Here is a 23842-nt window from a genome sequence, read left to right on the forward strand (position 1 = left end):
TTCTTGCCTGGAGAATTCCATGGACACAGGAGCCTGGCGGGCTACAGTCCATGGGGTCGCAAAGAGTCAGACATGACTGAAGTGACTTAGCACACATGCATAGTGGAATCAGAAGGCAAGACAGATGTAGGAACCTAGCAGCACAAGGACGGAAATGTGAGCAGACCATGAAGAACTCTATCTACTAATAAGTTTGACCTTTACACCAGTAGCGAATCACTTGAATGACTTGTCCAGATCCATTTAAACAAATTATACCAGTTTTGAAAGTTTGCATTATTGCTCAGAAAGTATTTGCTGAACCTCCCTTCTACTTGGAGTATATATGTCCCTGCCCCATTGATTTGGTTTTTGTCGTGTATCTTACGTTGAACAAAGGGATACAACTCTAACAGAAGCTTGAAATACACTTTGCCCTATGATGGCCAGGTGAAGAGCATGCCCTAGGAAGCCTCTGTCCCTTCAGCCTGGGCCATGGGACCCACGTTGTAGACGTGAAGCCTGGGATTCAAAGCCTGGGCCATGGACTCCAAAACATGGAACCAAGCACCACCAAGTTGCAGCCTGAAAAAGAGTCACATTAGCCAATCCAAAGACTTACGAGCAAGAAAAGAAATGTTTTTTAGTTGTTGGTGGTGTAGTTGTTGTGTATGACAAATTTTACCTTGTATTTAACCTTCTACTCCTTCCAAATCCAAAATATCAAGGTGATATTCTTAACAGTCCCTCGTTAGAACTGTATTACTGGAACAGCATCCGAATCATTATTTCTGAGTCTGGTTTTGCTCGGTTCCCATGCATCCTGAAGCCTAGTCTAGACTACTTTTCTTAACCACCTTCATATCATATCTCATGTCAAAATCTGCAAGACTTCCCATTACACAGCCTTACAGCTTCAAATGCAGATGTTTCCAAACACTACCAAGTAGTTTAATCCCTTCACTGTTTGTACCTCAAAGTAATCTTTTATGCCATATCTTTGTTCAAGAAGAACTTCTCCCCCTCAGCCTCATTTAGAATATTCACTATTTCTTTTCAACTCATCTACAAAGCTTCATTTTATGCCACCTTTCTTCCATGTAGTAATCACCCTTCCCAGACTTCTTAAGAGTTGCAAGGACTACACGTTTCTATGACATTTTTAGTCTATATTCCAGGAGACTTTGTCAAGCAGTGACTTTGTATACATGTGTATCTTACTTTCCCAATACCTTGAAATCTCCTAGAAAGCCAGAACTACATAAAATTTTACTACATTTTTTTGACCCCCTGCCAAACTCTTTGCAGAATGGCTGGACACAATAGGCAATAGAAATTTGTTTGATACCCTAAAATAAGTTTTTACTTGTCCAATACACATTGATTAAGCCCATACTCATGTACCACGCATTATGATATGTGATGGCTGAAAAAAGGTGAACAAGCCATCACCTATGGCCTCAAAAGCTTTATAATTTACAGCAACAACAAATATACAAAAGGAAGCATCAATGTTTCCCTCTGAAGGAATCTTCTTTCATTTGTTGTATATATTTTAACTGTTTATACCTATTGCCAGACTAAAAGGATTAAAGAGAAGCATGACAGATGCACTTGCTGAAGTCACAGTCATGTCTTACCCAGAGAATTTTCCTAACCTAATTGCCACCACTTTGGGAACATGATTGTCAGTCCCTACTTATTTTCTCACAAAGGCAGTGAGGAGGAGCCAAAAGTTCATCTGGGAGGGAATCTTCTGCTAAAGCACACTATTCGTAGTCTTCCAGTTTACCAAACAAGTCTCCCTTCTCCCCTCCCGCCGCCCCCTCCGCCGCGCAACCCCGTCATCTGACAAAGATGTAGCAACTTCCCTAATTTATTGAAGAGTCAGTGTATCACATTACAGAATCAATGAACTAATTAATGGAATTGTATTTTCTAGGTATACACTCTTTTTTTTTTCTTTTTATAAATGGAGATTCAGTACCTAAATAACTGCGTCTTTATATCTGGCACATTTGGGGTAAAACTGAAAGTCCTGTTATTGATTATGAACTAGAACTCAATAAGAGAAGTTTAAAGTAAAATTGCCAAAAGATTCTGAAAAATAGTCTTGATGCATTTACCAAAGGTGAAATTTAACTGAGGATCACTTCCAGCCTTCAGTATGTCAGCCACATTAAAAAAAAACTTTTCATTGAAGTACAGTTGATTTACAGGATTGTGTTAGTTTCAAGTGTATAGCAAAATGAATCAGTTATACATATACACTTATCTACTCTTTTTTAAGATAATTTTCCCATATAGGCCATTACAGAGTATTGAGTAGAGTTCCTTGTTCTTATCAGTTATCTATTTTATTTATAGTAGTGTATGTCAATCCCAATCTCCCAATTCATCCCTCCTCGCCTTATCCCCTGGTAACCAAAAGTTTGTTTTCTACATCTGTGATTCTGCTTCTGTTTTGTTAACTCACTTCATTTATACCCTTTTTTAGATTCCACATATAAGTGATATCATATGATATTTGTCTTTATCTGACTTATTTCACTTGGTATGACAATCTCTAGGTCCATCCATGTTGCTGCAAATGGCATTATTTTGTTCCTTTTTATGGCTGAGTAATATTTCACTATAAACATCTTCTTTATTCATTTCTCTGTTTATGGACATTTAGGTTACTTCTATGTCCTGGCTATTGTAAATAGTTGTCAACCACATTTCACATTAAGAGTTGCGGTATTGGACATTTCAGATGCAATTTGATACTAACTATGAGAGTGGATATTTAACCACATAAGTCAAAAATTTTACCTACATGTTTATTAGTCCAAGACCATGAAGGTCCCTGGCTATGACAGATGCCAAATCAGAAAAGGAGATGACATCACCATTGGGTAAAAGCCTTCTAAGGACCAAAAAAAAACTACATTAACTTGTGGTGACAGAGTGAGATTTTAATAAAGTACTAAGTTTCTCTTTTTTTTTTATTATTTTTTATTGAAGGATAATTGCTTTACAGAATTTTGCTGTTTTCTGTCCAACTTCAACATGAGTAAGCCATAGGTATACATATATCCCTTCCCTTTTGAAACTCCCTCCCATCTCCTGCCCCATCCCACCCCTCTTGGTTGATACACAGCCCCCATTTGAGTTCCTGAGCCATACAGCAAATCCCTGTTGGCAATCTATTTTACATATGGTTATGTAAGTTTCCATGTTACTCTTTCCATACACTGCACCCTCTCCTCCCCTCTCCCCCCCGTCCATAAGTCTATTCTCTATGTCTGTTTCTCCATTGTTGCCCTGTAAATAAATTCTTCAGTACCATTTTCTAGATTCTGTATATATGCATTAGAATACAGTATTTATCTTTCTCTTTCTGACTCACTTCACTCTGTATAATAGGTTCTAGGTTCATCCACCTCATTAGAACTTACTCAAATGTCCTCCTTTTTATGGCTGAGTATTATTCCAGTGTGTATATGTACCACAACTTCTTTATCCATTCATCTGTCGATGGACATCTAGGTTGCTTCCATGTTCTGCCTATTGTAAATAGTGCTACAGTAAACAATGTGTCTCTTTCAATTTTGGTTTCCTCAGGGTATATGCCTAGGAGTGGGATTGCTGGGTTATATGGTGGTTTTATTCCTAGTTTTTAAAGGAATCTCCATACTGTCTTCCACAGTGGCTCTATCAATTTACATTCCCACCAACAGTACAAGAGTGTTCCCTTTTCTCCACACCCTCTCCAGCATTTACGGTTTGCAGATTTTTGATGAGGGCCATTCTGACTGGTGTGAGGTGATATCTCATTGTAGTTCTGATTTGTATTTCTCTAATAATGAGCAACGTTGAGTATCTTCTCATGTGTTTGTTAGCCATCTATGTGTCTTCTCTGGAGAAAAACGTCTGTGTAGGTCTTTTTCTCAATTTCTGATTGGGTTATTTGTTTTTCTGGTATTGAATTGAATAAGCTGCTTGTATATTTTGGAAATTAATCCTTTGTCAGTTGTTTCCTTTGGTATTATTTTCTCCCATTCTGGGGGTTGTCTTTTCACCTTGCTTATAGTTTCCTTTGCTGTGCAAAATCTTTTATGTTTAATCAGGTCCCACTTGTTTACTTTTGTTTTTATTTCCATTACTCTAGGAGGTGGGTCATAGAGGATCTTGCTTTGATTCATGTCACTGAGAGTTCTGCCTATGTTTTACTCTAAGAGTTATATAAAAAATATGGAACACTTCATGAATTTGTGTGTCATCCTTGGGCAGGGGCCATGTTAATCTTCTCTGTATCGTTCCAATTTTAGTATATGTGCCTCCAAAGAGAGGACTAAGTTTCTCTTAATACTTCAAATAACTGCATGTTTAAAGATCTAACTGGTGAAAGAGCATACAAGAATTCATTGTCTTCAATTCTCAATCTTTCAATCTGAAGGAGCATTTTCCAAAAAAAGTAGACTATTTGGTGGGGAAAGAAACCTGAAATGTTTAAGACAACTCTATTTACAGCTCCCTGGCAACTAAAATGGGAAACCTAAGAAAATAAAGATAGCAGGACCCAGGCAAAAGTGGGAAAGTTTGGAATGACAAAATTAAATTTCTCTGGGACCTCTTCCAGTCTGATCTGTGACTTAAAAAAAATGTGTTACAGTATGCCACTGCAAAGAAACAGATGTCAGAAAATCCAAATTTGAGCAGAAGTGGTGCTTCAGAGTACCACACTATAGTGTGACATTCTTGATGATCATCTTTGATCTTCAGTTACTTTAGAAAGACTCTTCTAAACTCTTAATTAAACTCAACCTTCTTTGTAAAGAACTATAATTTAGCAGTGAGAAACATTTCAGAACAAAGGCAAAATACATAATCTTGGGGGGAAGAAAAGGTCCAAAGACCACATGTTCAATCTGTTCTGAGAGAAAAGGGAGAGCTGTTGCAAGCATTTTGGAGTGTTAAGTGGAAAAGGGACTGGGAAAAAAGGATTTTTTTAAAGTGATACCAGTATTTCAAATTATTCTGGGCTGACTTCAGAGCAGACATATGGCATTAAACATGCAAGAGTGAAAAGAAAGAACACAGACAGAAAACTGGAATGAAGGACTAAGCATAGAGCTTCCTACAGAATTGATATCTTCTATAAGTCTATGACCTAAATGTAAACTTTAGGTTGCCTGAGTTATTTGGATGAATATTGCCCATTATCAACCATTCTCTGGAGAAGTAGCAAGCACAGAAATCTCATTTTATAGGAATTATCTTTTAGATTTAATCTAAACACACACACACTGAACACAGTTTGCCATTTGTGTCTCTGTGAATTTAAGAATGCTCCTGAAGACAAGGAAACAAAGCAACAGAGTCAAGCCTTACAGACTCCACAGCCCCTTTTGGCAGCTTCTCCTGGCAGCTTCTCCCTCATCTGAAAGACCTCTCCCACTCTCAAATGTGCGATTCAAACAGTATTGTTAAACTTGCTCTATCCTGCTATCTTCTCATCATAAGAGCAAACCATCTGTGGGTTCTCACTGTATTTAGTAACTCAACACCTTACATCTCTGAAGACTATCAACCTTTAAAAGAGAGTAAAAAGTCAATGCTAGATTCAAACGAATGAGCTCCACAAATAGTAGGGGAGGAACTGGGGTGAAAAATAACCTTCCTCTGACCCTCAAGCCCCCTTATGTGATGAAATTCTCCTTTCCCGTATGTATATCCCAGGCTCTTCCAACCCTGGCACCACTGATATTTGGGGATGAAGAACTCTTTGTCACAGAAGACTGCTGTGCACTGTAGGATGTTTCACAGCATCTGTGGCCAATAGCATCCCTTCACTCAGTTTTGAAAATCAAAAATCCCCAGATATCATCAAATGTCTCCTGGGGGACGAAATCATCCAGCCGAGAAGCACTGGTCTATGTGAAGACAGGCTTTACTTGCAAATACCAGTCATCTTAAAATTCAGTGCCTCAGATTGTGGTTTTTATCCCTGTGCAGTTGCTGTTAGTACATATATTACTCTTTAGAAAACAAAAAACAACACAGGAAACCTGCTCATCACAAAATAATTAGCAGAACTGGACTCCAGTCAAGAGCTTTTGTTCTTATCTCATTGGAGAAAAATTTACACATGAAAATATTCTCAAACAAGGACTCAATACATTATCACATTCCTTGTCTTCAGACTTGTTTACAAATACCTATTTGGAAAGATATTAAAGGGCAAACAACTATATTCTTTCAGACTCACTGTGGCTTTTGAAATTACTGAATCACAAAAACAGATGGAACGAAAAAATAACTTTTAAGAACATATGAAGAGGCAGAGCTTTGTTTTTGCAAAAATGCTAATATTAGATCCCTGACTTGTACAATACATGTTTCTGGCTCAAGTTAGACATACTGGTCTATAGAATATGTTGATTTTTAAGTGAATGCTATTTTTGCTTAAGTTTTTTAGGGTGGTACTCCCCATCCCCATTTCTGATGGTTTCCTGAGTTCAGCAGGACTCAACTGGGAGCAGTTTTGTCTCCCTCCCCCAGGGTGAGGGATCTGTCAATGTTTGAAGATATTTAGAGGTGGCAGGAGAGGGAATATAGCTGACATATAGTAGGTGGAGACCAGGGATGCTGCTAAACATCGTATAATGCATGGGACAGCCCTCACCCCAATTATCCAGCCCTGAAAGTCAGTAGTACTAAAGCTGAGAAACCTCAGTCTAGACACATAATTAGAACTCCCGGACACAGCCCCTGATTTGGTTACAACCTATGGGAAAGAGATGGTACCCACATCTTCTCCATTTGCTTAATCACCATGCTGCCGAGGATAGGGATACAGCTACTGGAGGTAGCCCATTTATCTATTACTTGAAAAATCCAATTTTTTTGGAAAGAGAAGACAAAGAAATCACTTAATTCTTCTTGATTAAAGCATTCTTGGTAAACTAAAAAAATTAAAGTCTTGTTGGAATAAAACCCTATCTTTTAAATGGATGAATTGTAACATTTGCAAAAAACAAGGACTATTTTGGAACCTGGTATCTGTTGGTTATACATTTGAACCCCTAGGGGAGGCTTAAAGTTCTTTTCCTCACCCTCTACCCCGAGAGGCAATAATGCTGAAGGGCCTCCCCAGGGCAAAAGGAGGTGGCATGCTAGAGGGTGGGGACAAACAGTGAGTAATAAACAGAATTCAAGTGGGGGCAGGGTAAGGAAAAAGAGAGAGAGCTCAAGTGAGGCTAGAATCTTTCTCCCTCTTTAAGTAAATCTCTTCACCATGAATTTATTTTCTCTGCATCTCTTTTCAGGAATTCCAGCTAAAATTTTTGAATGAGAGCTCTGATCTCACTTAATTCTTTTTGAAGATTGATGTAATTCTATCACGTTGTTCCAAATTCTCTAAAGGCAGTGAAACTCAACAGAGGACAATCAAAATATTAAAGTACAAAACACAGGTGGTGGTGAAATATCCCACCAAATGCAGGCATCTCCTTGGGACTCTGAGTAAGCCACACTAGATCCCTGTCCAGAGAGACTAAACACGTGGCAAGAGCAATAACATGTTGGTTTTTGTAATAATCCTTGAAAGTATATAAATAAACCAAATATCTGCAAATAAAAATCTTGGGAGCTCTTCTTATGAGTAAGAATTTAAAGCACCAATCTTCTCCTGGGCTTGGAGACTTTTAGAACAAAAAGTTTTAAGTGGAACTGGAAAACAGTTATACATTACGGATGCACCCATATTGCTCATGTAATATTTATAAGCCTCAGACTGATCATTCTGATTATTCCCAGCTGATTTTAACAACGGATTTTTTCCCCCTCTCTTAATTAGGTGCCTGCGTGCAAACAAAAGCCCATTATAGCACTCAAAAAGAACACACTGAATAAAATTAGAGCAGATCTATCTTCTAAATCATTGGATAGTAGTCTAGATATAAAAATAAAATGGTTCCCTGTGATCTGGATGTGAGTACACTTGTAAGAAAACTTCAATATGATTTCAATTGTCACTCTTTGTAATCTGGGCAAGCAAACCCCAAATCAACTCTAAGTTCGTATTAATATAATGTATCTCAGTTGAGATACACGCCTTATTGGTGTCAAAGGTATGGTTGCCTCCTTTTCTGTTTAGAGGAGCAAATTTGAAAATGTTCTCAGGTAAAAAAGGGTAAATGACTAAAATGTAAAGGAAATCATTTTTCCTACTGTTCAAAGCACAGAAGTATTCAGATTGAAGAGGATGTAAGAAGGATGGACTTCTTAGAAGCAGTCACCATCTGTAAGCTTGACTCTGATAGTCTGTTCAACTGCAATTAGTATCTAAATTTAAATCCCTATCTGTGGTTGGAATAGAGGTACAAAGTTAGGAATTCTGCTACAGTATGCACCTACCTGGCTTTTTATTGAAGCACCTTATCATTTATGTTTCAAGAAAAAGATAAAATGGATTCAAAGACATAGGATCCGCACAGGTAACAATAAAAGGGCTTGTTTTATATAATTACTTGATGCAATCATACTTTGTGTCTATGCTTGAAACATTGGACCTTATTTTGAAATGCTGTTAAGGATTAGATTCTGTGACACAAGGATGTCCCTGGTGGCTCAGATGGTAAAGCGTCTGTCTACAATGTGAGAGACCTGGGTTTGATCCCTGGGTTGGGATGATTCCCTGGAGAAGGAAATGGCAACCCACTCCAGTACTTTTGCCTTGAAAATCCCATGGACGGAGGAGCTTGGTGCAGGCTACTATCCATGGGGTCGCAAAGAGTCAGGCACGACTGAGCGACTTGACTTTCACTTTCTTTCTTTCTGTGACACAAAGACCCTAAGGTGACCCTGAAAGGTTGTTGTTGAACCATGCAAAGACACCGGGATCCTTGGCCTCCTGAGAAGAATTCAATCTGGGGCCAGAGACAAGGCTTGATTGCTCAGAGCTTTTGTGTAATAAAGTTTTATTAAAGTATAAAGGGGATAGAGAAAGCTTCTGACATAGACATCAGAAGGGGGCAGAAAGAGGACCCGCTTGCTAGTGTTAACAATGGAGTTATAGACTCTCCAATGAATCCAAAGAATGTCTGGAGGTTACAAAGACCTCACCAGACCTACTCCCATAATTTACATTTTAAGGTAACAGAATTATCCAGAAGGTTAAATCCAGAGACTGTCCTCATGCAGGATACATTATTGTTATATAATCCTTGTAAAGACCAGACCTACTCCCATAATTTAATAATAATAACATCTATTTCTGCTTTATTGACTATGCCAAAGCCTTTGACTGTGTGGATCACAAGCAACTGTGGAAAATTCTGAAAGAGATGGGAATACCAGACCACCTGACCTGCCTCTTGAGAAACCTATATGCAGGTCAAGAAGCAACAGTTAGAACTGGACATGGAACAACAGACTGGTTCCAAATAGGAAAAGGAGTACGTCAAGGCTGTATATTGTCACCCTGCTTATTTAACGTATATGCAGACTACATCATGAGAAACGCTGGGCTGGAGGAAGCACAAGCTGGAATCAAGATTGCTGGGAGAAATATCAATAACCTCAGATATGCAGATGACACCACCCTTATGACAGAAAGTGAAGAGGAACTAAAAAGCCTCTTGATGAGAGTGAAAGAGGAGAGTGAAAAAGTTGGCTTAAAGCTCAACATTCAGAAAACGAAGATCATGGCATCCGGTCCCATCACTTCATGGGAAATAGATGGGGAAACAATGGAAACAGTATCTGACTTTATTTTTTTGGGCTCCAAAATCACTGCAGATGGTGACTGCAGCCATGATATTAAAAGACGCTTACTCCTTGGAAGAAAAGTTATGACCAACCGAGATAGCATATTCAAAACAGAGACATTACTTTGCCAACAAAGGTCCGTCTAGTCAAGACTATGGTTTTTCCAGTAGTCATGTATGGCTGTGAGAGTTGGACTGTGAAGAAGGCTGAGTGCTGAAGAACTGATGCTTTTGAACTGTGGTGTTGGAGAAGACTCTTGAGAGTCCCTTGGACTGCAAAGAGATCCAACCAGTCCATTCTAAAGGAGATCAGTCCTGGGTATTCATTGGAAGGACCGATGTTGAAGCTGAAACTCCAATACTTTGGCCACCTCATGCGAAGAGTTGACTCATTGGAAAAGACTCTGATGCTGGGAGGGATTGGGGGCAGGAAGAGAAGGGGATGACAGAGGATGAGATGGCTGGATGGCATCACTGATTCGATGGACGTGAGTTTGGGTGAATTCCGGGAGTTGGTGATGGACAGGGAGGCCTGGCGTGCTGCAATTCATGGGGTCGCAAAGAGTTGGAGAGGACTGAGGGACTGAACTGAACTGAACTCTCCTAATTTACATTTTAAGATAACAGGATTAGCCAGAAGGTTTAATCCAGAGACTGTCCTCAGAAGTCTACCTTAGACTTCTTATCAACCTGCCTAGGAAATGACTCTCTCAACCCCACAATGATACCCACCCTCCTGGCATTGGCATATTTCAGCATAATTCATTTTCAAAATTCGTAAGAATTATAGAGGTGCTTAATACTACAAAAAATAAGGTACTCTGAGAATAAAGAGGGGCCTATTCTAGGGTGAGGTGTTGGCAATGTGTGTTATGGAGAGGAGAAAATATAGCAGTTCTACATATACTAAGTTTCAAGAAAAAGCACTGACCATAATGTGAATTAAGATCTTGAAGATGCTGAGAAATGGAAACAACCTAAGTGCTAGTTGACAGCTGAATGTATAAAGAAAATGTGATACACACACACATACACACACACACAGTTGTTCCTTGAACAACATGAGTTTGAAGTTGCATGGATCTACTTATATGCTGATCTTTTTCAATAAATATACAAAAAATACATGTAAAAACCATCATGTGCAAGACTTGTATTGAAGAGGATCACTTATCCTTATATAGACATAAGGCGATATTGAATATAAAATTAAATTAGTTTTTTTTTGCTGTTTTGCAACTTTGCTTTCAAAGAATTACAGTATTGTATAGTATATCTGTCTGTCTGTCTTTCTCACTATCATCAGAAGTGTTTTGTAAATGTAACAGTGTTTTCAATACTGCATTATAAATATGATTTATAGTGTATGTCACAAAAATGTTATAAAGATTCATTTATTAGTGTATAGTGCTACCGTATCAAAGCAATCATATCGATTGCACAGTTCAGTTCAGTTCAGTTGCTCAGTCCTGTCCGACTCTTTGTGAACCCATGAACCGCAGCACACCAGGCCTCCCTATCCATCACCAACTTCCGGAGTTTACCCAAACCCATGTCCATTGAGTCAGTGATGCCATCCAACCATTTCATCCTCTGTTGTCCCCTTCTCCTCCTGCCATCAATCTTTCCCAGCATCAGGGTCTTTTTAAATGAGTCAGCTCATTGCATCAGGTGGCCAAAGTATTGGAGTTTCAGCTTCAATATCAGTCCTTGCACAAGGCAACCATAAAGCAATCACATTGCTACTTATTCATTATCAATCATTAGCTCTGTAAAAAAATATGAACTTTCACATTATCTTTTCATTTTGACATCTAGTGTTAATAATACACATAACATCTAGAGTATTTTGTAGAATATAAGACAATTCTGATGTAGGTATTGACAATTCATTTTGTAAACAGATGTAAACTCACTGCATCAATACATACAGTAGAATACTGAAAATGTATTTTCTCTTCCTTATGATATCCTTTCTTTCTTTTTTTTGCCACTCGGCATGTGGGATCTTAGTTCCCTGACCAGAGATTGAACTGGTGCCCCCTGCAGTGACAGTGTGGAGTCTAACTGCAGGAGCAGCAGAGAAGTCATGCTTATGATTTTCTTAATAACATTTTCTTTTCTCCAGCTTACTTTATTCTAAGAATACAATACATAACACATATAACATACAAAATAAGTGTCAATTGACTGTTTACATTATTGCTAAGGCTCAATGATAGGATGTTAGTAGTTAAATTTGGGGGGAGTCAAAAGTTACATGTTTATTTTCAACTGTGCAGGGTTCAGCACCCCGATCCCTACACTGTTCAAGGGTGAACTGTAAATACAATGGAATATCATTCAGCCTTAAAAAAGAAAGAAATTCTGCCAAATGTGACAACAGATGAACAGAGAAGACATTATGCTAAGTGAAATAAGCCAGACACAGTAAGACAAATCCTGCATGAGTTCATTTCTATGTGGGAATATAAAAAAGTTGAATTCATAAAAGCAGAGCATAGGATGGTATTACCAGGGGCTGGCAGGTTGGGGAAATGAGGAAATTTAGTCAAAGGGTATAAAGTTTCAGCTAGGCAGGATAAATACATTCTGGAGATCAAAAGCACAGCAGGCTGATGGCAGTTATGGCACCGTATAGTATTTAAAATTTACTAAGAGTAAAGTTTAAACATTCTCACCACGCACACAAAAAATGCTAACTATGTGAGGCAATGGGTGTATTAACTAGGTTGACTGTGGTGATAATTTTACAATGCATATCAAAATATGATGTTGCATACTTTATATATACAGTTTTTGTCAGCTGCATCTCAATAAAGCTGGAAACAATTTTTTTCCATCGTAGAGCTATTCCTTTTTGTCCCCGAGTTTTCTAATTGTTTCCAAACAAATTTTTGTATTTGTGGGGTGTGATTTATTCTCTACAAACACACTCTACTCATTAAGATTCCATTTTTTCTAGCAGCCCTGACTTATGTTGCTCATAATAACCATTTCATTACTTCAGTGATTCAGTTTAGATGTCTCCTGAAGTAATTACCAGAAAGATTTCTTTTTCTTCCTCTCTAAGATGGATAGCATATATTCTTTGAATCAGTTTTCAATTCCAAATGTACTTTGTTTCTTCTTTTTTTTTTAAAGAGGTACAATGCTCTGGATAGCACAATCTTGCTCAAGTAGCTATGCTGCAATATTCATAGGTAGAGTTCTCTTCTTACTTCTCCACTTAACACCATTTAACACATTCTACCCTTTTGAATCACAGAGAAGGACATCAGCCCTGAGAGGTTTTCCAGGAATAAAACCAATGAGAAGCCCCAGTGACATCAGATTGTTCTGAGTATCCATCAGAGCCCCAGAGAACAAAAACACGTGGGCTGACAGATGTCCTTGAGTCCGTTGTGTCCACAGGTGCCATTTCTGAGATTGCAGGACCATACCAGAATACTCCAAAAAGCAAATTTACACAAATGCAGCCATTTGCTCAGAGCTTGTTTTCTACAGTTCCAGCTACTTTTTAATAAAAGCAGCAGCAAAATTTATTGACCTAAATTTATTGACCTTCTTGACATTTTTTTATTCATTATACGTGAGAAAAAAATACTATTTGCCTCATAGTCAAGTACAATTTGCTGCTCTTTCCAGGCACAATCCAGGTGCCAGGATTTATCCTGTTTTGTTTGTTGGTTTGTTTGACAAGAAAAAAACTCTGTGATAAATGTGGTCCTGTGCAATGGAAAGGTAAAATAAAAATCTGATGCAATCCAAAACAAAGGACAAAATAAAGTGAAAATGATCATAGAATTGGTCCCATTAAAGCTGATGAGTCATGGCAAATAAGGAGGAAATAAACAGGGTCTAATAAAGATGCTGAATCATAGCCCTTCAGGGTCTTTTTGAGCCAGGTCAATCTCTTAAATTGTCTAGTCATTGGTAATTCTCTTTAGGCAACAACTTGAATAGTGATGGGCTTGTTTGATACACAACAGAAGTATGTGATCTAAGGAATCACATTATATTTGGTAAATTGATCTAACATTTAAAGCTTTGTCTTCCAATTAACATTTAAAGGGTCAACCAGATTGATGCCCTGGCCAGAAAGTAGATTTCCCTTTCCAGTTAAATAAAAATCAGTTTACTGATCAAGGTCACAGCTTACCGGAAAAAGGATGTGTAGTCAAGAGTGTTACGTTTTAGATATTTCTTAAAGGGGAAAAAAAAAGACAGTACCAGATCAAGACTGTATGACTTTTTTTTTTTAAGAAAAAAATAGCTTTTAGAGAAAGCACCTTTATCTTTCATGGTATTCACTATAAAAAGGCCAGTAGGCCCTCCTCTATTGTCCCTTAGTTCTTCATGAAGAATTTGTCTTTAAATTTTTTGTGTGATAAGCTACAGATTATTCAGATACCTCTGTTGCAAGACCTAACATCTCAGGCCTGAAAACTTGAAAAGAACCTACTCCCCACCTCAACATCAGGGAAGTTTAGGATTAACTTGGCAGAAGAGACACTCACCCAAAGAGGGAACATTCAGGAGTGCCACAGAGAGGAATATCACGAAGTCTCCCTGTCCCTATGGCTCTGCCACAGCCTCAACAATTCTCAGTGTAAGAGCCACTGCTGTGAATGGTGGTCTTTTTCTCTGGAATACCCTGATAAAATGCAAACAGCACGTATGGAGAGGGAAGGGTACTCACTTATACCCACTAACTTCATGTAATTCACCACATAACTAGAAATGCTTCAATTTCAGCTGAGAAACTGGCCAGCACTTTATAGACATGGATTTTCAGAGCTTGCATCAAAGACGTATTTCCCTTCAGGCTCTCTGCTCACCTACAGGGAAGCAGGCAAAGTAAGGCTGTACTGTGCATGGCTTCTAAGTAGTTCAACTTTCTATCAATTATATTTTTAACTAGGAATTATATTTGTCCTCATGCATTACCCATCAGAAATAGAATCCATCTTCTTTGTGCAGCGAATGCCCCCAAATTTAGTATCCCTCAATGCAAAATAGGGCTTCCCTTGTAGCTCAGACAGTAAAGAATCTACCTGCAATGTGGGAGACCCAGGTTCCATCCCCAGGTTGGGAAGATCCCCTGGAGAAGGAAATGGCAATTCATTCCAGTATTCTTGCCTAGAGAATTCCATGGACAGAAGGAGCCTGGCGGGCTACAGTCCATGGGGTTGCAAAGAGTCAGACATGACTGAGCAACTACACTTTCACTTTCTTTCAATGCAAAAAGGTGGGCTTTCCTGGTGGCTCAGCAGTAAAGAATCCACCTGCAATGCAGGAGCCACAGGATATGCGGGTTTGATCCCTGGTTTAGGAATAGCCCCTGGAGGAGGGTATGGCAACCCACTCAGTGTTCTTGCCTGGGAAATCCCATGGACAGAGGAGTCTGGCGGACTACAGTGCATAGAGTGGCAAAGAGTCAGAAGTCAGACTGAAGTGACTTAGCATGCAGAGAACAATGCTAAAGGAGTAAGGAAATGTCCATAATGAGGCAACAGTAGGCAGAAGGCTCAGGCAGCAGTATGACTGCTTTCTTGCCCCATGGTTATTTATTTGGATCTTATAAAGGCCCCACTATATGCCTGGTGTTTCTGAGTTACATTTTCTACATGTTTTAAACCTCCCCAACAAGTCTGCAATGGAGAAGGCAATGGCACCCCACTCCAGTACTCTTGCCTGGAAAATCCCATGGGCGGAGGAGCCTGGTGGTAGGCTGCAGTGCATGGGGTCGCAAATAGTCGGACACGACTGAGGGACTTCACTTTCATTTTTCACTTTCACACATTGGAGAAGGAAATGGCACCCCACTCCAGTGTTCTTGCCTGGAGAATCCCAGGGATGGGGGAGCCTGGTAGGCTGCCGTCTATGGGGTCACACAGAGTCGGACACGACTGAAGCGACTTAGCAGCAGCAGCAGCAACAAGTCTGCAAAGGAGGTAGCATTTTTCTCGATTTTATGGAACCAGAAACTAAAGCTCAAAGATAATTTTCCAAAGCCCCAATGTGTCTGACTGCAATGCCTGCAAATTTTCTCGAGAGCATGCTTTGTCCTATATTCAGAATGGTACCACTTTCTTTGGATGAAGGCTTAAACAACTGAAAGCACTAGGCGGAGACACAGGCCTCACAGATGCGAGGCATCTGCTCTTGTTCTCCACAGGCCTCTGCCCTCCTTTGTGATGTGATTTATGCTCAGGGTCATCAGTGCCTCATCAGACTCTGATAAAGCAGAGAAACAACAGTCAAATCTCAGCATCACAAGCCAACAGTCTCATTCTCCTGACTGCGCTTACCTTCTTGACCTGGGCTGATGACCCAGTGTGGTTTTCCTGGCCCCCAGCAGCCCTTCAGGAGCTCTGCTCCTCAGCCTGGTGCAGTGGGGAAACCAGACCTCCTCCATTAATCTTTCCTGCTCTAGATTTTCTGACCATGTGGACTTCATCTTTCCCGCCCAGTCTTGCCCCACCGCCACCGCCATGGCAGGGGTCGGCCTGGGTCAACAGCTCCCGCTCAGCAGCAGCCTCTCTCTGTGACCCTCTCTCCTTACTCCAGCCAGGAGCTCCCACTTAATAACAGCCTAGATTCCAGGCAAATCACACACAGGGTTCAATGTCCTGCACGTACAATGGCATGTGGCTGGCTCAGAAAGAGATGCTCATTAGTAAAGCTGCTCAGAGGGCTGCCCCCCAGACCTCCTGCATGACTTTTCCCACCTTTCAGCTCCCATGGATCTCTTGGTTTCTGATAACTACTTTGGACTTTTAACCTTTACCTTTTCACTTTCCTAAAAAGTGAAAGTCGTTCCGTCATGTGTCTGACTCTTTGCAACCCCATGGACTGTAGCCTGCCAGGCTCCTCTATCCATGGAATTCCCCAGGCCAGAATACTGGAGTGGGTAGCCATTCGCTCCTCCAGGGGATCTTCCCAACTCAGGGATTGAACCCAGGTCTCCCGTACTGCAGGCAGATTTTTTACTGAGTCACCAGGGAAGCTTGCTCTTTCCTAGACCACTTACAACTCTCTGTCTCTTGACTTTGACTTTTTATCTCAGAAAATCCTTCACCTCCTAGATGACTTGTGTTCCACTTTAAACCACTCCAGATCTCTAGTTCAAGTCTGACTCTCTATGCCCACCCCTTTGAGCTGTACCCAGGTCTGTCAAGCCCAAATCCCTTTCATCTAAGGAACCTTCTACCACTGTCAATTGCTGGACTGAATTCTAATTCTCAAGAGTTGAGAAGAATTCATTTAACCACCATCCTGAGAGCCTGTGAGCTTTCTTTGCAGACGACAAGTTTTACTGCCTGTTCCCTAGTGTTCTATAGGATTCCTTATGACAAGTGCATCTCTATTGGTCCAGTTTCTTATGAAGTGGTTAGCTTTCTCTCTTCATGACAAAGGAGAATAACACAAAAGGCAGAGAATGAAAACTTATCAGCAAAAAATCACACACAGGCTTTCTTCTAGTTAGAAGATGAGCTTTACAGTCAGTTCTCCACTTTTGTTCAGATATGCTCTAAAGAGCATTGCTTCTCTCACTTTCAGAACCACTGCAGGTCCTTGTTAAAACGCAAATTCTTGCTCAGTAGGTGAAGGGGGAGAGGTGTGTTTCTAGCAGGCCCCTGGTGATGGCTACATCAAGGCCTACAATCTGTGCAGGGAAGCCCTAGATCTAGTGACATCAGGGGATGGATGTAGATCCTGCCTCCTCCTTCAGCAGGACATGCAACATTAGATGGACCTAGTCTGATTCAAACCTTAGCCCTCATCTTAGAAACACCACATTTTACAGAATGCATGTCAACAAAACCAAATGTTTTCAAATGTAACAATGATTTCTGTATTCCTAGCTATGGATGGGAGCCTGAATTAACAGACACAGTGGTTGTTTCTTTGCACAAGGAGAGGAGAAAGGAGAGAGAAAGTGAGGCATTGAAGTGGTGGTTACTGGGCAACCTAAACAAATAAAGTTACTGAATCCTGGTGCTTAATGAATAAAAGACCCCCAAGGACACGATGCCATATGAGAGGGAGGCAAAGTCAAGCCTCCATTTCAGAATGTTGCACTGGGCTAAGTCTAGATAGGACTTGAATGAATTGAGACAGGGAAGAATCTTACTTGTTTATTGAGGTTTGGCAGCTTTTACTGGCTGAAAAGTTTTCCCTTTTTAAAATCAACCTAAATCTTTGAGCTTTAATATGAACTAATTTATCTTAGATACTCATAAGGCTAGGGCCACCTGATTACTCTCTCTTCTAGATATGGCATATAATTGAAAATTTTCTAAGTTTCTTTTGAATCTCAATAGCTAGCATTTGTAAGGCATTCTATATGTGCTTTCTGTGAGTCAATCTCAGCTAATTCTCTCAACAACACAAAGGGTACGGTACTCTTTTAGTCCTATCTGGCAGATGAAGAAAGAAGAGAGGGAGAGCAAGGAATGTGCCTGAGGTCTCAGGAGTGAGCAGCAAAGGGAGGATTTGAACTCAGGCATATGACTCTAGCCCAAAGTTCCCACTAACTATCTTGCCTCTTCACTATTACATGTTTAAAAAAAAAAACTGGGCAATTACACTGTACTTTCTCATCCCTGGAAGACTCCTCTGGAATTCTAATAAAAAGTCCTCCAAGTGAACTTGAGAGCAGGAACTAAATATGATCTGAGAACCTAGCTCAAGAGAGAACATAGAAGGGACACTTTACTCTCCTTACTTGTGGTTCTTTCATCCACATTCTATACTGCATTATGGTTTGGATTTCTTCCCCTACAATACTAACATTAAAAGTCATATTCAGGATATTTTAGCTTCCAAATTTTAAAAATACAGCTGGAACTGGCTTAAATAATAAAGTGTTAGTTGCTCAGTTGTGTTCGACTCTTTGCAACCCCATGGACTATCGCCCACCAAGCTCTTCTGTCCATGGAATTCTCCAGGCAAGAATACTGGAGTGGGTAGCCACTCCCTTCTCCAAGGGATCTTTCCGACCCAGGGATCAAACCTGGGTCTCCCCATTGCAGGGAAATTCTTTACTGTCTGAGTCACCAGGGAAGCCCTAAATGATAAAGGGGATATATTAATCCACATAACTGAAAACTCCCAAGATAGGACAGGGTCAAGAACCCAGTTCCTTTTCAGCATTTCACATTGCTGTTGAAATTGCTGACCACATCTGGGGCTTGCCCCACTTAAGAGTTCTAGGATGTGGATAGCCAGGGACTCTCATAGCTACTTGCTTCCTCATTTCCACTTGAGAGGAGGACCATCTCTTCCCCAAACTATCAAAGTCCTGAGCTTCACTATGATAGAACCAACTCATTATACTAGATCCATTATAAGATGCATATTTTCATATTGTAACATCTCTGAAGTATTGCTAAAATTACATCTTACAACTCATATATAGTTAGGTCAGGGTTTTTCCTCATTTTTTCTTCAAAAGTGAAAGTGTTAGTTGTCAATCATGTCCGACTCTTTGCAACCCATGGACCACAGCCCACCAGGCTCCTCTGTCCATGGAATTCTCCAGGCAAGAATATGGGAGTGGGTCACCATTCCCTTCTCCAGGGGGTCTTCCTGACCCACGGATTGAACTCAGGTCTCCTGCATTGTAGGCAAATTCTTTACCATCTAAGTCACCAGGGAAGTGGTTCCTAAAATAGTGTGTCCTTTTTGGTACCTAACACTGGGACTAACCAGTCAGAAATGATCTCCAGAGCCACGGCAGCCTCAATCTTTGTACCCAATGCATTACTGCTAGTTCCCATGGGGGAGGGTGGAACAAATGTTGGGAAGACAATTGAAATGTTCTTTAAGTTACTTACTAGGCATGTACTCAGAGAAGGCAATGGCATCCCACTCCAGTACTCTTGCCTGGAAAATCCCATGGACGGAGGAGCTTGGTAGGCTGCAGTCCATGGGGTCGCTAAGAGTTGGACATGACTGAGCGACTTCACTTCACTGAGCGACTTCACTTCACTGAGCGACTCACTCATGCATTGGAGAAGGAAATGGCAACCCACTCCAGTGTTCTTGCCTGGAGAATCCCAAGGACAAGGGAGCCTGGTGGGCTGCCATCTATAGGGTCGCACAGAGTTGGACACGACTGAAGTGACTTAGCAGCAGGCATGTACTAACGTGAAAAGTCTAGTGCTAAGTTATTCATTCTTTTATCCCATCATTTATTTATTCACTTAAATGAAAGCTTTTATTGAATTCCAACTATGAGCTGGTATTCTTCAAGGTACTAGAATACAAATAATTGAGATACAGATGTTATAACTGACTAGCTCATACTCTCTGCTGCTATTACATTGTTAAATTTTACATATACATATGTTTCTACATAAATAATACAATTACAATATTATAATAACTCTGGAGTCATGTTCTACCAATAATAATCAGATAATAATCAGCTAAAGGAAATGGCCAGGCCACAGATAAAGTGCTGTATGGAATCTTATACTCCAAAAGCTTTGCTGCAAGAGAAGGAAGCATGTCTCCTTGGCTCTAACAAAATCTGGGGCATGTAACACAGCAACTCAGATTTCGATTTTGGAGTAAAAATGGCAGATGCATCCATGGCTAAGATGCATTCAGTGACTCACAGATTCCAGAAAGGAAGGAAATAAAGAAATGTTGGGTATCAGATCATGACCTGCAGATATCTAGGAAGCCCAGTGGAAAAATCCCTGACAAATTCAGCCATTATAAACCATGTGAGACACACAAATGATCTGGAAGAAGGGAACAATTGCCAATTACACATACTGACTATCAGATCAATACTATATTTATTTTCAGGGGAAGCTTAAACCAGGGGACAATAAAACAGAATTGGATTGAGCCAAAGGATGATTATCCAATTTCTATGAGATTCTTGGCTGGGAACAAATTCTCTGTCTCAGCTGTGTATAGTATGAGATAAATAACAGGCATTTGTGATGAGAGCCCCAGTGAGGTCAAACCACATTAGCAAAACTAGCAAGTGCTTTAGGCAATCACCAAAACCTTCCGGGAAAAATCATTTCACCCAGCCAAAGTGGCAGAGATTTGCAGTCAGCAGAAATTTTTCTCCTGACAGCTACTCTTTCTGTTCCCTGGTGGTTCTTATATACCTCCTATTTATGAAGAACAGTGGCATCCTGCAGATCGCCTGTGAAAGTGAAAGGGAAGTCGCTCAGTCGTGTCCGACTCTTTGCGACCCGTGGACTGTAGCCCACCAAGCTCCTCCATCCATGGGATTCTTCAGGCAAGAATACTGGAGTGGGTTGCCATTTCCTTCTCCAGGGGATCTTCCCAACCAAGGGATCGAACCCAAGCCTCCCACATTGCTGGCAGACACTTTAACCTCTGCACCACCAGGGAAGCCCTTAAATACAAGAATGCAGTCTCTTAGAAAACCTCCTATAGAGATATAGAACTTCAGATCCAAGTACTAACATCAAAGATTTCAAGGGAGGAAAGGAAGCCAGAGGGAGGAAGAAGGGGGAGGAGGCGGGAGAACGGGGGTGATAGGGGTGGCCTTACAGACGTCTCCTGCCACCTACAGATGCCCAGGTGTTATGGGACTTTTCCCTGGGCCTCCAGAGAAGGGAGGACTGGAACTCGGCCCTACCAGAAATCAGACCAGACCAGAACCAGTATTCGAGTTCTCTGCCAAGAGGAGGTGATCAGTCTCCAATCCTCAGCTCAGGCTGAGAGCCCTTTGACCAGATTCATGTGTCCAGGACCAGGGGACTAGAAAAACAGGGAAGGATAGGAAGGGTTAAGGAGAGGAAAGAGAGAGGGAAGGGGAGAGAGGTCAATAAAGTCTCTTGTTCCTTACTGGTCAGGGCACTCTGGCCAGATGTCCATGTCAGGAGGAGACCAGGGACAAAAGGGTCCCAGTTGTGGCCGCTGGGTCTGGTCCATTGGCAGGCAGGCTGGCCCCTGAGTACCCCGAGTGGTCAGAATGTCAGTCTCAGCAAAGAAGAGTCCCACGCCATTTGTTGCAGGAAGGCAGACCCCTGCAACAGATCATCTGTACAGAGTGTTATTATTTAATTTTTGTGATTGAGATGTGGTTGGTTAGTGCTGAGAGCATGCCCTTCTCCCCTGTTTTCTAGGCAGCCAGTGTGCTTAGGCATTTATGCTGATCACAGTATGTGGAATCTTGGCAATGATTAGGCAAAAGTGATCAAAAAGTTTGCACATGATGTGGCAGCATCAGACTCCATCTAGGAAGGCAAGTCCCATGTCGATATGACATCTATGTACTACAAAGTACCAAGGGCCTGCAAGAAGATCAGATCAACTGATGGTCCCCAAGAAGAGAAAAAAAAAATACCAGGAAAAGCTCTCCTCTTTAGACTCTCCTGATAATCACTGCTCATTAGGGATAAAGATTGTTATAGTGACAAGACGGGTGAGAGGAGTTGAAAGGGAAATGGAGAAGAGACTTGATATACACTTTTAGAAAAGTGTGTCACTGGAGAAGGAAATGGCAATCCACTTCACTATTTTTGGCTTGAGAACACAATGAACAGTATGAAAAGGCAAATGATAGGATACTGAAAGAGGAACTCCCCAGGTCAGAAAGTGTCCAATATGCTACTGGAGATCAGTGGAGAAATAACTCCAGAAAGACGGAAGGGATGGAGCCAAAGCAAAACAATACCCAGTTATGGATGTGACTGGTGATAGAGCAAGGTCCAATGCTGTAAAGAGCAGTATTGTATAGAAACCTGGAATGTCAGGTCCATGAATCAAGGCAAATTGGAAGTGGTCACAGGAGATGGTAAGAATGAACGTCGACATTCTAGGAATCAGCAAACTAAAATGGACTGGGATCGGTGAATTTAACTCAGATGACCATTATATCTACTACAGCGGGCAGGAATCCCTTAGAAGAAATGGAGTAGCCATTATGGTCAACAAAAGAGTCCGAAATGCAGTACTTGGATGCAATCTCAAAAACGACAGAATGATCTCTGTTCGTTTCCAAGGCAAACCATTCAATTTCACAGTAATTCAAGCCTATGCCCCAACCAGTAATGCTGAAGAAGCTGAACGGTTCTATGAAGACCTACAAGACCTTCTACAACTAACACCCAAAAAAGATGTCCTTTTCATTATAGGGGACTGGAATGCAAAAGTAGGAACCCAAGAAACACCTGGGGTAACAGGCAAATTTGCCCTTGGAGTACGGAATGAAGCAGGGCAAAGGCTAATAGAGTTTTGCCAAGAAAATGCACTGGTCACAGCAAACACCCTCTTCCAACAACACAAGAGAAGACTCTACACATGGACTTCACCAGATGGTCAACACTGAAATCAGATTGATTATATTCTTTGCAGCCAAAGATGGAGAAGCTCTATACAGTCAACAAAAACAAGACCAGGAGCTGACTGTGGCTCAGATCATGAACTCCTTATTGCCAAATTCAGACTCAAATTGAAGAAAGTAGGGAAAACCACTAGACCATTCAGGTATGACCTAAATAAAATCCCTTATGATTATACAGTGGAAGTGAGAAATAGATTTAAGGGACTAGACTGATAGATAGAATGCCTGATGAACTATGGACAGAGGTTTGTGACATTGTACAGGAGACAGGGATCAAGACCATCCCTAAGAAAAAGAAATGCAAAAAAGCAAAATGGTTGTCTGAGGAGGCCTTACAAATAGCTGTGAAAAGAAGAGAAGCAAAAAGCAAAGGAGAAAAGGAGATATAAGCATCTGAATGCAGAGTTCCAAAGAATAGCAAGGAGAGATAAGAAAACCTTCCTCAGCGATCAATGCAAAGAAACAGAGGAAAACAACAGAATGGGAAAAATTAGAGATCTCTTCAAGAAAATTAGAGATACCGAGGGAACATTTTCATGCAAAGATGGGCTCAATAATGGACAGAAATGGTATGGACCTAACAGAAGCAGAAGATATTAAGAAGAGGTGGCAAGAATACACAGAAGAACTGTTCAAAAAAGAATTTCACGATCCAGATAATGACAATGGTGTGATCACTCTCCTAGAGCCAGACATCCTGGAGTGTGAAATCAAGTGGGCCTTAGAAAGCATTACTACGAAGAAAGCTAGAGGAGGT

General features: G+C 40.7%; 1 non-coding gene across 1 annotated transcript; it reads right to left on the reverse strand.

Annotated features, from left to right (window-relative positions):
• Positions 1–4209: 4209 nt before the first annotated feature.
• On the reverse strand, positions 4210–4316 carry LOC120882729. The gene has a single exon (XR_005725582.1). It is a non-coding gene; the product is annotated as a U6 spliceosomal RNA (small nuclear RNA).
• Positions 4317–23842: the final 19526 nt, after the last annotated feature.

The sequence above is a fragment of the Oryx dammah genome, unplaced genomic scaffold (genome assembly GCF_014754425.2).
Source record: "Oryx dammah isolate SB20612 unplaced genomic scaffold, SCBI_Odam_1.1 HiC_scaffold_23, whole genome shotgun sequence".
Taxonomy (NCBI): Eukaryota; Metazoa; Chordata; class Mammalia; order Artiodactyla; family Bovidae; genus Oryx; species Oryx dammah.